The sequence below is a fragment of the Bufo bufo genome, chromosome 2 (assembly GCF_905171765.1).
Source record: "Bufo bufo chromosome 2, aBufBuf1.1, whole genome shotgun sequence".
Taxonomy (NCBI): Eukaryota; Metazoa; Chordata; class Amphibia; order Anura; family Bufonidae; genus Bufo; species Bufo bufo.
In genome coordinates this window covers 449386490-449402022 of record NC_053390.1, presented here as the reverse complement: position 1 = coordinate 449402022, position 15533 = coordinate 449386490, and positions in this window count along the sequence as shown.

The window sequence follows — 15533 nt, the reverse complement described above, 5'->3', positions numbered from 1 at the left end:
ATAAATTATTATTGATTGATTTCATTTCCTGTATATATGTGACACACTGACATTGGGCTCATTACCCTTGAGGAAGCCGGACTGCGCCGGCGATACGCGTTGGGCGTCACTCATCTATTCAGGTCCACTGCACCAGCTGCTTATACAGGTTTTGGCTTTTGCTATTCGACCTTATTGTGGTCTGCTTTTATTTATTAGTGGCCTTACCTTATTTGACATTATCTTCATGTTACTTATAGGTGCATATTTTGTACAGCTGGGTTATATTGCATGTCCTTATCCAACGGACGTTCAGTGGATTCTGTATGTGTCGGTGATACAAATTTTTACACCGACACGCTGTTCATATTGTATACAATTTTTAATGTGTGTGTTTGTTGGTGTGTCTAATAAACTTTATATATATTTTAATACATGGCTACTGTTGGATGTGCATGCATAGGGTGGTTCTTGTGACTCTCCCTTGGGTCAGGCTTGTTTTATATGAGACACAACAACATTGCCCCCGGAATCATGATGATGTTACCCCACAATGTCTGGTTGGACATACAGGAATGTCTGCCCATTGACAGTGGTAGGGTCCCGACTTGATGCCGTGTGTAACCAGCACACGACATGCATTTTGGACTCCTCATACGACTAGGGGGCAGGATGCCATTAGTGATGGAGAATATACTTATTTTATTTTTTTATCTAATATAAATACAGTTTGATTTATCCATTCTGATCCATTGCATTGTCTGGAGAAATACTGATTGCCAATTTGGATTCAGTCTCTCAACAAATAAGGCGATGTGCTATATGCGGTACTTCCGCTATGCTTTTTCACGTCTATACAGAGGAGCTACAATGAGGACTGCGACATCACTTTCACTACATCGACCCCTTGTGATCTCCGTTTGTACTATTACCGTTTACCCACAGGACCTATTACATGAGTCACATTGAGCGCTTCTTGAACCGGGGTGTGTGACTTACAGACATTCTGTGGACCGGCATATGATTGGCCTTTCGGTCTCCATAGTGAGGCTTGCGGTTCATACTGTGGTGGAACGCAAGACACTCCATTGTGTAGACTCTCGCAAGAACAACAGTGAAGCCACCTGATAACAGAGTCTCGATCACGTGATCGGACATACGATCACATGACCGCGAAGTTTCAAAAGGTACTTTGACATGCGCATTAGGGAAACCTACACGCCGACATCCATGTGGACCGCATCCCCCACAATCTGTAGGACCTTCCTCTTCATGATTGCTTTTAATATACACCTGCACTAAGGTATTTGAATATTATGTTTGCAACAGATGTATTTGATTATAATCATGTGGATGATTTAGGAATATATGAATTTATGATTGCTATTTTCTTGGTAATAATGCCCAAATCACTGCACTGAACTCATTGGAGTTATGATTTTGTTATGTCTATTATGTAATGTTGACACGTGATATTATTTACGATATTTTCAGATGTTTTTTAATTGATTGGATTAATTAAGACAACCATCGATTGATTATGTGAAGCTGTATAAATATGCACATTGCACTGCCATATGTTGTCACTGCTTGAGAAAGATCCCAGGAAGCGGATCGAAACGTTGTGTGTCTGGTGAATAAAGCCTTCTATTTATTTTTACGCCTTGGATGTGCCGTGGAATTTCTTCAACCTATTATTTGGAGTGTATTTAGGATATAGCTGTGCTGCCCAACTTTCTTTTTTCCTTGTCTAGATAGATAGATAGATATGTAAATTGTATATTTCTACTTGCTTTCAGTCCTCTGCGGTAAGCCCACAAAGAGCCCATGTGCTGTATGCTGACATAGCCAGAGGACTCCTAAGCGCTGCAATGTAATGGAGGGGACTCTTAAGAGCTCCAGGGCATAGATGCTCTGCAGGCTTGTAAGAAGGTAGCAAATACCCTTGCTCCTTTTACAAAGAAAACCAACTATCCTATTTCATGTTATGTCCTTAATATGGTGGCAATATCACCCAGGTTCTACTGTTGAACTGTCATGTTACTGAACTCTGCAGGATATGCAAATATCCATTACAAATGTGATAATCTCTATGACATGCTATCTCATTATATCTCGCCGCACTTAATACACTGTGTGATGTGCCATGTAATGTACCATGTAATTTGCCTTATGCCACTGTTTTACACCAGCAAGGAAATGGGCATAGTTGTATATTATATATGGTGACATCACAGAGCCATAACATGGGAGAGATATACCTTTAGGCAGAATGTCAATGGGCGTTGCATTCATAATGGTGGTAAACCGCGCTATTTATTATCTCAAATGCACTGTGTTTGTGATAGACACGTCACTGTGAACTTCTGGCAGAAATCGGCTAACTGACAGAAACACAGCAGTGCTGAGCTCAGTGAGGGGTCAGTGGATGGGTTATGTCCAAGTCATCTGCAGGGAGCCCCTGTGGGAGCCAGTGTAGAGGATGGGAGTGGCAGTGGTTCTGATGTAGTGTAGTTGTAGTGTCATAGTGTCCTACCTCAAGACGTCGCTCCTTAGGGACCATTATAGTCAAAGTTGTAGCACTGAAGAATGAGGCCAGACTTGAATGTAACAAAGTCCTTTTACTAAGTGCAATGTAGAACTTGAAAATACAGACAGTAGCAGCAGGCTTTAGTGCAATTCTTTTCTGGCACAAGCTGAGGAGGTATGGTGGCAGGTTGGATGGCTGCAGTTTCAGCACTCAGATGTTACTGGCCTAATGGTGGTTTGCAGCAGGGGCAGCAGAAGCTGGATGCAGCAATTCACTCTGCTGTCTCCTATCCCAAGACTCCTCTTAAGTCCTACTTCAATTCTGGGGAGTAAGTGTTCTAGAAGCTGCTTCCTCACTCTCTGGCAGGAGAGGGTCCCCACACATCCCCTCTATGCCTCATTCAGAAGCTATATTCCCCTTAGACTGATTCTACCTGGCTCAACCTCCACCTTAGGAGAAAGTCAGCCTAGCCCACGTCTACCAAAAAAGGGGAGAAATGGAATGGTAAGTTCCAATTCTGTTACCGAACATTGCCAACCATACTCCATCTGCTAATGAACCAAGTAATAGTAATATTGCATCAGAAATATGTATAACGTACAGTCAATAAGTTCAAAATAGTAATACCTCCACTCAGGGTATTATACATCCTCACACTGGGAGCACTTTCACAATCAATATATTGATGTGCCTGACAGGACCACATGGTCAGTAGCATACAGGTAATATTTTGAGATGCTGGAAGTCACTGCAACTGGAGGGAGATGAGTCCAGCTGACTCCTGTATATTAGTTAGTTAGTTAGCAAGTAGTGGTAGGTATCACAAGTTAGCACAACGCATTCTGGCCTAGAGAGAAAACAGTTGAGCGGGAGGCCAGAGCAGGGGTAACCGCCTTGCTCTTCCTTTGGAGAAGCCAGGTCAGGAATACAGACCAGCACATTTGCTGCAAGCAGACATCTGTAATAGAGTGGCATTTGGACTTTGTATGTCAGTGTGTCATGGAATGAGAGATACCATGACCAGGCACATACATAGAAATCACTGGGCCCTATAGCAAGAATCTAGATTGGACCCCCATGCCCCATTCATAGCCCCTCCCACTACCCATACCTGGCCAGTATATACAGCAGTGTATTGATATGTGAGGTATGAGGTATAAATTACAGCTCATACCTCACATATCAGTACACTGCTGTATATAATATATATCTGTACACACTGCATTTATATACCTTGTACCTCACATATCAGTACACTACTGGTTATACTACATACCATTGTCCACTGCATCTATCATACTGTATAATTGATGCAGTGTGTATATAGTACATATACATATACAGTACAGACCAAAAGTTTGGACACACCTTCTCATTCAAAGAGTTTTCTTTATTTTCATGACTATAAAGGCATTAAAACTATGAATTAACACATGTGGAATTATATACATAACAAACAAGTGTGAAACAACTGAAAATATGTAATATTCTAGGTTCTTCAAAGTATCCACCTTTTGCTTTGATTACTGCTTTGCACACTCTTGGCATTCTCTTGATGAGCTTAAAGAGGTAGTCCCCTGAAATGGTCTTCCAACAGTCTTGAAGGAGTTCCCAGAGATGCTTAGCACTTGTTGGCCCTTTTGCCTTCACTCTGCGGTCTAGCTCACCCCAAACCATCTCGATTGGGTTCAGGTCCAGTGAGTGTGGAGGCCAGGTCATCTGGCGCAGCACCCCATCACTCTCCTTCATGGTCAAATAGCCCTTACTTTCAACGTTTTCCCAATTTTTCGGCTAACTGACTGACCTTCATTTCTTAAAGTAATGATGGCCACTCGTTTTTCTTTACTTAGCTGCTTTTTTCTTGCTATAATACAAATTCTAACAGTCTATTCAGTAGGACTATCAGCTGTGTATCCACCTGACTACTCCTCAACGCAACTGATGGTCCCAACCCCATTTATAAGGCAAGAAATCCCACTTATTAAACCTGTGAAGTGAAAACCACACTTTTGCTTTGATTACTGCTTTGAACACTCTTGGCATTCTCTTGATGAGCTTCAAGAGGTAGTCCCCTGAAATGGTCTTCCAACAGTCTTGAAGGAGTTCCCAGAGATGCTTAGCACTTGTTGGCCCTTTTGCCTTCACTCTGCGGTCTAGCTCACCCCAAACCATCTCGATTGGGTTCAGGTCCGGTGACTGTGGAGGCCAGGTCATCTGGCGCAGCACCCCATCACTCTCCTTCATGGTCAAATAGCCCTTACTTTCAAAGTTTTCCCAATTTTTCGGCTGACTGACTGACCTTCATTTCTTAACCACTTAAGGACCACAGGTTTATACCCCCCTAAAGACCAGGCCCTTTTTTACAAATCGGCACTCCACAACTTTAGCGGTTTATTGCTCGGTCATGCAACTTACCACCCAAATGAATTTTACCTCCTTTTCTTCTCACTAATAGAGCTTTCATTTGGTGGTATTTCATTGCTGCTGACATTTTTACTTTTTTTGTTATTAATCGAAATTTAACGATTTTTTTGCAAAAAAATGACATTTTTCACTTTCAGTTGCAAAATTTTGCAAAAAAAACGACATCCATATATAAATTTTTCTCTAAATTTATTGTTCTACATGTCTTTGATAAAAAAAAAATGTTTGGGTAAAAAAAAAATGGTTTGGGTAAAAGTTATAGCGTTTACAAACTATGGTACAAAAATGTGAATTTCCGCTTTTTGAAGCAGCTCTGACTTTCTGAGCACCTGTCATGTTTCCTGAGGTTCTACAATGGCCAGACAGTACAAACACCCCACAAATGACCCCATTTCGGAAAGTAGACACCCTAAGGTATTCGCTGATGGGCATAGTGAGTTCATAGAACTTTTTATTTTTTGTCACAAGTTAGCGGAAAATGATGACCTAGGCTGCAGAAAAGTGTCACACATCTGGTATCTCCGTATTCAGGAGAAGTTGGGGAATGTGTTTTGGGGTGTCATTTTACATATACCCATGCTGGGTGAGATAAATATCTTGGTCAAATGCCAACTTTGTATAAAAAAAATGGGAAAAGTTGTCTTTTGCCAAGATACTTCTCTCACCCAGCATGGGTATATGTAAAATGACACCCCAAAACACATTCCCCAACTTCTCCTGAATACGGAGATACCAGATGTGTGACACTTTTTTGCAGCCTAGGTGGACAAAGGGGCCTATATTCCAAAGAGCACCTTTCGGATTTCACTGGTCATTTTTTACAGAATTTGATTTCAAACTCCTTACCACACATTTGGGCCCCTAGAATGCCAGGGCAGTATAACTACCCCACAAGTGACCCCATTTTGGAAAGAAGACACCCCAAGGTATTCCGTGAGGGGCATGGCGAGTTCCTAGAATTTTTTATTTTTTGTCACAAGTTAGTGGAAAATGATGATTTTTTTTTTTTTTTCTTACAAAGTCTCATATTCCACTAACTTGTGACAAAAAAATAAAAACTTCCCTGAACTCACTATGCCCATCAGCGAATACCTTGGGGTGTCTTCTTTCCAAAATGGGGTCACTTGTGGGGTAGTTATACTGCCCTGGCATTCTAGGGGCCCTAATGACACCCCAAAACACATTCCCCAACTTCTACGATACCAGATGTGTGACACTTTTTTGCAGCCTAGAGGCGCAAAGGGGCCCACATTCCTTTTATGAGGACATTTTTAGACATTTGGATCCCAGACTTCTTCTCACGCTTTAGGGCCCCTAGAATGCCAGGGCAGTATAAATACCCCACATGTGACCCCATTTTGGAAAGAAGACACCCCAAGGTATTCAATGAGGGGCATGGCGAGTTCAAAGAAATTTTTTTTTTTTGGCACAAGTTAGCGGAAATTGATTTTATTTATTTTTTTCTCACAAAGTCTCCCTTTCCGCTAACTTGGGACAAAAATTTCAATCGTTCATGGACTCAATATGCCCCTCACGGAATACCTTGGGGTGTCTTCTTTCCGAAATGGGGTCACATGTGGGGTATTTATACTGGGGCCCTAAAGCGTGAGAAGAAGTCTGGAATATAAATCTCTAAAAAATTTTACGCATTTGGATTCTGTGAGGGGTATGGTGAGTTCATGTGAGATTTTATTTTTTGACACAAGTTAATGGAATATGAGACTTTGTAAGAAAAAAAAATAATTTCCGCTAACTTGGGCCAAAAAAATGTCTGAATGGAGCCTTACAGGGGGGGGATCAATGACAGGGGGGTGATCAATGACAGGGGGGTGATCAATGACAGGGGGGTGATCAGGGAGTCTATATGGGGTGATCACCCCCCTGTCATTGATCACCCCCCTATAAGGCTCCATTCAGATGTCCGTATGTGTTTTGCGGATCCGATCCATGTATCCGTGGATCCGTAAAAATCATACGGACATCTGAATGTAGCCTGACAGGGGGGGTGATCAATGACAGGGGGGTGATCAATGACAGGGGGGGTGATCAATGACAGGGGGGTGATCAATGACAGGGGGGGTGATCAATGACAGGGGGGGTGATCAATAACAGGGGGGTGATCAGGGAGTCTATATGGGGTGATCACCCCCCCTGGAAGGCTCCAGGGAGACGCCTGTATGTGTTTTGCGGATCCGATCCATCTATCAGTGGATCCGTAAAAATCATGCGGACGTCTGAATGGAGCTTTACAGGGGGGTGATCAATGACAGGGGGGTAATCAATGACAGGGGGGGTGATCAGGGAGTCTATATGGGGTGATCACCACAGTCATTGATCACGCCCCTGTAAGGCTCCATTCAGACGTCCGTATGCGTTTTGCGGATCCGATCCATCTATCAGTAGATCCGTAAAAATCATGCGGACATCTGAATGGAGCTTTACAGGGGGGTGATCAATGACAGGGGGGTAATCAATGACAGGGGGGTGATCAGGGAGTCTATATGGGGTGATCACCACAGTCATTGATCACGCCCCTGTAAGGCTCCATTCAGACGTCCGTATGCGTTTTGCGGATCCGATCCATCTATCAGTGGATCCGTAAAAATCATGCGGACATCTGAATGGAGCTTTACAGGGGGGTAATCAATGACAGGGGGGTGATCAGGGAGTCTATATGGGGTGATCACCACAGTCATTGATCACGCCCCTGTAAGGCTCCATTCAGACGTCCGTATGCGTTTTGCGGATCCGATCCATCTATCAGTGGATCCGTAAAAATCATGCGGACGTCTGAATAGAGCTTTACAGGGGGGTAATCAATGACAGGGGGGTAATCAATGACAGGGGGGTGATCAGGGAGTCTATATGGGGTGATCAGGGGTCAATAAGGGGTTAATAAGTGACAGGGGGGGTGTAGTGTAGTGGTGCTTGGTGCAACATATTACTGAGCTACCTGTGTCCTCTGGTGGTCGATCCAAACAAAGGGGACCACCAGAGGACCAGGTAGCAGGTATATTAGACGCTGTTATCAAAACAGCGTCTGATATACCTTTCAGGGGTTAAAAAAAACACATCTCCAGCCTGCCAGCGAACGATCGCCGCTGGCAGGCTGGAGATCCACTCTCTTACCTTCCGTTCCTGTGAGCGCGCGCGCCTGTGTGCGCGCGTTCACAGGAAATCTCGGCTCACGAGAGATGACGCCGATCGGCGTTAGCGTAGCCTGGGGGAGCCGCCGCGATGATGCCTTTCAGCGTTACAGTTGCGGCAAGTGGTTAAAGTAATGATGGCCACTCGTTTTTTCTTTACTTAGCTGCTTTTTTCTTGCCATAATACAAATTCTAACAGTCTATTCAGTAGGACTATCAGCTGTGTATCCACCTGACTTCTCCTCAACGCAACTGATGGTCCCAACCCCATTTATAAGGCAAGAAATCCCACTTATTAAACCTGACAGGGCACACCTGTGAAGTGAAAACCATTTCAGGGGACTACCTCTTGAAGCTCATCAAGAGAATGTCAAGAGTGTGCAAAGCAGTAATCAAAGCAAAAGGTGGCTACTTTGAAGAACCTAGAATATGACATATTTTCAGTTGTTTCACACTTGTTTGTTATTTATATAATTCCACATGTGTTAATTCATAGTTTTGATGCCTTCATAGTCATGAAAATAAAGAAAACTCTTTGAATGAGAAGGTGTGTCCAAACTTTTGGTCTGTACTGTATATATATTATATATATATATATATACACTATCAGAAGGACCCAGCTTTGCATGGGTATATTTCATCTATTTCATTTAACGTTTCTGTGTGTCATTAAAAGATATCGACAGTATCTCCCATAAGAGTGACCTCTACAGCACCCTGACCCCTTAACAGTGAACTCCACAGCCCCCTACCCCTTAACACTGACTCCCCCCAAAGTTCCCTGCCTCCTTAAAATGGGACCTCCACAGCAGCCCACCCCCTTAACTTTGACCTTCAGAGCAGCCCGCCCCTTTAACAGTGAGTTCCACAAAACCCCAGCCCCTTTACAGTAAACTCAACAGGGGTCTGCCCCTTTAACAATGACCTCTACAGCACCTGCCACTTAACACTGACCTCCATAGCAGACGGTCCCCTTAACTGTGACCTCCACTGTTCCCTTCCCACTTAACAGAGACCTGCACAGCGCCCACCCCTTTAACAGTGACTGCCACAATACCCCGCTCTTACTGCCACAGTACCCTGTTCTCTTAACAGTGACCTCCACAGCAGCTTCCCCTTTAACAGTGGCCTCCACAGTCCCTTGTCCTCTTAACAGTAACAGCGAACGTCCCTTTAACAGTGACCTCCACAGTGGACGCCCCTTTAACAGTGACCTCCACAGTACCCTGTCTCCTTAACCCCTTCAAGACCAAGCTAGTTTTCACCATAAGGACCAAGCCACATTTTGCAAATCTGACATGTTTCACTTTATGTGGTAAAAACTCTGGAACGCTTTTACTTATATAAGCGATTCTGAGATTGTTTTCTCGTGACATATTGTGCTTCATGTTAGTGGTAAATATGAGTCAATATGTTTCACCTTTATTTATAAAAAATGCCAAAATTTACAGAAAAATTTGAAAAATTCGCAATTTTCTACATTTGAATTTCCCTGGTTCTCTGACTGACAGTGGTAACTTACAAAATAGTTATTACTTTACTTTTACCATATGTCTACTTCATGTTTGCATCATTTTGTAAATGTTGTTTTATTTTTTTGGGATGTTAGAAGGCTTAGAAGTTTAGAAGCAAAATTTAAAAATTTTCAGAACATTTCCAAAACACACTTTTTAAGGACTAGTTCATGTCTGAAGTCACTTTGTGAGGCTTATATAATAGAAACCACCCGAAAATGACCCCATTTTAGAAACTACACCCCTCAAGGTATTCAAAACTACTTTTACAAATGCTGTTAACCCTTTAAGTGTTCCACCAGAATTAATGGAAAATGGAGGTGAATTTTAAAAATGTCACTTTTTTTTGCAGATTTTTCCATTTAGATCCATTTCTCCTGCAATTCAGCATGGGTTAACAGCAAAATAAACCTTAATATTTGTTACCCTGATTCTTAAGTTTACAGAAACACCCCATATGTGGTCATAAAGTGCTATATGGGGGCACAGCGGGGCTCAGAATGAGAGGAACACTGTGTGGCTTTTGGAAGGCAGATTTCGCTGGAATAATTTTCAAGCACCATGACGTATTTGAAGACACCCTGAGGCACCCCAACAGTGAAAAAAAAAACAAAGTGACCCCATTATGGAAAATACACCCCCAAAGGAATTTTTCAAGGGGTGCACTGAGCACTTTGGCCCAATAGCCGTTTCATGGAATTTAGAAAGACTTGGCAGTGAAAATGAAAAATTTCATATTTTACAAGAATATCTCGCTTTAGGCCAAAATTTGTCATTTTAACAAGGGGTATCAGGAGAAAATGCACCCCATAATCTGTTACCCATTTTCTCCTGAATACGTCAACACCCCATATGTGGTTGTAAAGTGCTGTATGAGCACACAGCGGGGCTCAGAATGGGAGGAACACCATGTGGCTTTTGGAAGGGGTGCCAGAACATAAAAGGAAATTGAATAATTGCCTCATTTAATAAAATGACACCTTTCAATGTATTCATCTAGGGGTATAATGGGAATTTTTTTATTTTTTTTTTTTTATTTTTTTGGGGGGAGCTATTATTGGATTGCCAAATGGAAAAATGCTCAACTGAAAATGTCTTGAAAATGTGGCTTGTCTTTCCTAATCCCTTTAACCGAGCAAACTCGACACCTTTTTTGGGGTCGCCTTTTTTTTTCTGTGGGGAGAAGTACTCCAGGGAAATGCTGCCCACGTATTATTCTTGATACCCCAGAAGCACTGCTGGATGAAAAACTGCCCACTCCTTCCTGAACGCCAAAAATCCATTTTTTTATAATTTATTCCTGAAATTCCAAGAAGGTCCCCCCATGACCAGCTGTTCTGTGGATGACAAAGGCATTATATAGTGACACTTGGGTTAGGTACACAGCTAATTTTTTGTACCACACCTTAGATTTTCTTAAGGCACTGTAGGGCTGTAGTACCTGGTCTGAAAGATCCACTCCACCCATGAACTTGTTGTAATCCTGGATACACACAGGCTTGATGTTCTGCTCTGTGGTTCCTCGGACTGGGACTGGGGTGGACTGATCTGCATGGAGGGTAGTCAGCACAAGAACATAACGTTTGTCCTTGTATTTTAGCAGCATCAAATTATCTGAGCAAACAGCCCTGCTTTCCCCACGACGCACTGTCTGATCTATAAAGGATTTAGGGAGCCCTTTTTGATTTCTTCTAATTGTGCCACATGTGCCTATGCCTCTGGCAGCAAGGCACTTCAGGAGAGGGACACTATTGTAAAAGTTGTCCAAATACAGATGGTATCCGTGGTCCAGCAGGGGGTGGACTAAATCCCATACTTCCCACTTATACGCAGAACCGGGGGACAATCGGGTGGCTCAATTTTGGAATCCTTTCCCTCGTAAATACGAAAGCGCAGTGTATACCCAGATACACTTTCACAGGCCTTATACAACTTCACACCATACCTAGCCCTTTTATTGGGCAGGTACTGGCGGAACTGTAATCGGCCTTTGAAGTGGGTCAATGATTCATCCACTGAGAGACATTTTTGGGGGGTATATACTTGACCAAATTTGGAATTGTAGTGGTCAACCACTGGCCTAATTTTAAAGAGTCTGTCATAACTGGGGTCGCTTGGGGGTTGGCATTCATTATTATTGCTGAAGTGTAGGAATCTTAGAAGAGCTTCGAAACGGGCCCAGGGCATGGCAAGACAGTGAAGAGGGGTGTGATATAAAATATCTTTGTTCCAATACGAACGTATTGTTGTTTTTTTTTATAATGCCCATGCTTAGGAGAAGTCCCCAAAACTTTTGCATTTCAGTCTTGTTAGTAGGGGTCCATTTGCGGGGCCTTGAGAGATAACTGTCTGGATGGGAGGCAATAAATTGCTCAGCATATATATTTGTTTGTTCCACCATCAAGTTAATTAGGTCATCAGTGAAGAATAATTGGAAAAAATTAATTTCACTGAAACCTGTTGTATCTACATTGATGCCTGGAGTGGCTGTAAATTCAGGCACCTGGGGCACATAGTTATCTGCGGGGATCCATGAAGAGTCACTTGTATGGGGCTGGGACTGCGCACTACCCCTAGGACGCCTACGAGGGGGTTCATCATTAGATGAATCATCTGAGGAAGATGAAACTAAAAAATTCACTTCATCTCCACTGTTGGAGTCAGTTTCCTCAAAAAGTACGGCATATGCCTCTTCGGCAGTGAAAAGCCGTTTAGTCATTTTAAACTGTAAACTAACGTAAAATTTTTTTGTCTTTTTTAAATATATATATATATATATATTTTATTTTTTTTTTCTTAAATAGAACAGCAGACTAAAATACTGTATATGCTTTAGGATAGGATAAAATCTCCCTGAGTCACTTGGAAATTATTGACAGGTGTCACAGGTAGCACAGATGGCTGGCGATGAGCCAGGGGTCTAGTATGGGGCACAGAGTAGTGCCAATATCCTTACTGGGGCAGAAAAGGGGTTAATTAATGTATTATTTTACAGTATTAGGTGGCACAAAGCCGCATGGGGCATAAGAGACTTATATTTTACAGAATGGTGCCACTCAAGCACAGGACACGAGTATATACACACAGGAGGATGGCATACCTATTGACTGTTATTTTTTTTATGATTTTTTATGTAACTTGGGAGTGTGTGACAGGTGACTTGACGGACAGACAGGCTAGTGTGACAGGTGTCTTTATTGAACGGACAAACTGGAGTCACAGGTGTCTTGATGGACGGACAGACTGGACTGACAGGTGTCTTTATTGAACGGACAAACTGGAGTCACAGGTGTCTTGATGGACGGACAGACTGGACTGACAGGTGTCTTTATTGAACGGACAAACTGGAGTCACAGGTGTCTTGATGGACGGACAGACTGGAGTGACAGGTGTCTTGATTGACGGACAGACTGGAGTGACAGGTGTCTTGATGGACGGACAGACTGGAGTGACAGGTGTCTTGATGGACGGACAGACTGGAGTGACAGGTGTCTTGATGGATGGACAGACTGGAGTGACAGGTGTCTTGACGGATGAACAGGCTGGACTGACAGGTGTCTTGATGGACGGACAGGCTGGAGTGACAGGTGTCTTGATGGACGGACAGACTGGAGTGACAGGTGTCTTGATGGACGGACAGACTGGAGTGACAGGTGTCTTGATGGATGGACAGACTGGAGTGACAGGTGTCTTGACGGATGAACAGGCTGGACTGACAGGTGTCTTGATGGACGGACAGGCTGGAGTGACAGGTGTCTTGACGGGCAGACAGTTGTCTTAACGGACGGACAGTAGTGACAGGTGTCTGGATTAGGTGATGAGAGGACTGGACAGGACTAATCTCACTGACTGGGGCAAATCAGGCACAGAAGAGTGGCAAATCGGTACTGAAGGGGTTAATTAGGGGTTAATTATGTACTAAGCAGGGGATGAGGCACAAAACTGACTACAGATGACAGGTGACAGGCTGTTGATGAGGCACAGAACTGATCTGTGTCACTGACTGGGGCACAGAAGCAGCTTTTCGGCACAAAAGGGGTTAATTCGATCTGGTAGGTATCTACAGCAGCTTTTCACACTCTCTCCTTCTCTAATCGCTTCCCTGACAGGAATTGGGACGATCAGAGAAGGAGAAGCACATAGTACCTCCCTAACCCCCCCTTACATGCCCCGATGCGCTGCGATTGGTCCCTCTGCAGTATTGGACCAATCACAGCGATCGCGGGCAGGTCAGAGCTCCGATGCAGTTCCCGCCGGAGTCTCTGGTTGCCTAGCAACCCCAGCACGCCGGCTTCACTGAACCTTCAGCGCTTCGCTCCCTGCGCTGACAGAGAAAGCCGATCCCGTACATGCACGTGGGGATGCGGTGAGGCACCACATTCCCCCCACGTACATGTACGTGATGTTGCGTGAAGGGGTTAACAGTGATTTCCACAATAACCAGCTCCCTTAACAGTGACCTCCACAGCAGCTTCCCCTTTAACAGTGGCCTCCACAGTCCCCTGCCCTCTTAACAGTAACAACGAACGTCCCATTAACAGTGACCTCCACAGTGGGCGCCCCTTTAACAATGACCTCCACAGTCCCCCGCCCCTTAACAGTAACCTCCACAACGCCGTCACCTTTAACAGTGAACGCCACAGTGGCCCGACCTTTATTTGTGACCTCCACAGCAGCCCACCTTTTATTTGTGACCTCTACAGTAACCCGTCTCGTTAACAGTGATTTCCATAGTAACCCGCCCTCTTATACAGCTTTTCTCTTAGCATCTGACAACAATTGTCCAATTTTCTTACGGGGTATTATTGTCTTTAATGGACAGTATTTAAAACCCCACAGAATTAGTATAAACTTAAAGGGAACCTGTCATCAACTTTATGCTCATCGTACTGAGGGCAGAATAAAGTAGTGACAGAAATGCAGATTTCAGCGGTGTGTCTCTCATCAGCTAAAAGTAAGTGGTTGCTGAGAACCAGCATCATAATCATTGCAACATAGGCCTTGAAAAGAGTCAAATCTACCTGAGAAGAGTCCTGGTTATTCATCATCTCCTGCTCTCCTCGCCCATCTGCTGATGATTGGCAGTTCTCTCCCAGCAGGTGGGCAGGGAGAGCAGGAAGTCATGAATAACCAGGACTCTTCTCAGGTGGCCGCGACTCTTTTCCAGGCCCAGTCTGCCATGATTGTGATGTTGGTTCTTGGCAACCACTTACTTTTAGCTGATGTGTGACATCACAGCCCCCCACCCCTTAACACTGACCCCCCACAGTGCCACGTCTCCTTAAAATGGGATGTCCACAGCAGCCCACTCCCCAAACTTTGAGTTCCACAGCATCCTGCCCATTTAACAGTGAGTTCCACAGCACCCCACCCCCTTAACAGTGACCTCCACAGGGGCCCACCCCCTTAACAGTGACCTCTACAGCACTTGTCCCTTAATACTGACCATAGGTTACAGTCCCCTTAACTGTCACCTCCACCTTTCCCGGCCCTCTTAACAGAGACCTCCCCAGCGACTGCCCTTTTAACAGTGACTGCCACAGTACCCCTCTCCCTTAGCAGTGACCTCACAGTACCCCGCTGCCTTAACAGTGACCTCACAGTACCCCGCTGCCTTAACAGTGACTTCACAGTACCCCACTGCCCCTTTAATAGTGGCCTCCACAGTCCCCTCCTCCCTTAACAGTGACCTCCACAGTGTCTGCCCCTTTAACATTGACCTCCACAGCGGCCTGCTCCCTTAATAGTAACATCTACAGCACCCTCCCCTTTAACCGTGACCTCCACAGCGGCCGCTCCTTTATTAGTGACCTCCACAGTACCCCGTCTCCTTAACAGTGATTTACACAATAACCTGCCCCTTTAACAGTGAACTCCACAGAGCTCCGTTCCCTTAAAATGTGACCTCCATAATACTCTGCCCCCTTAATAGTGACCTCT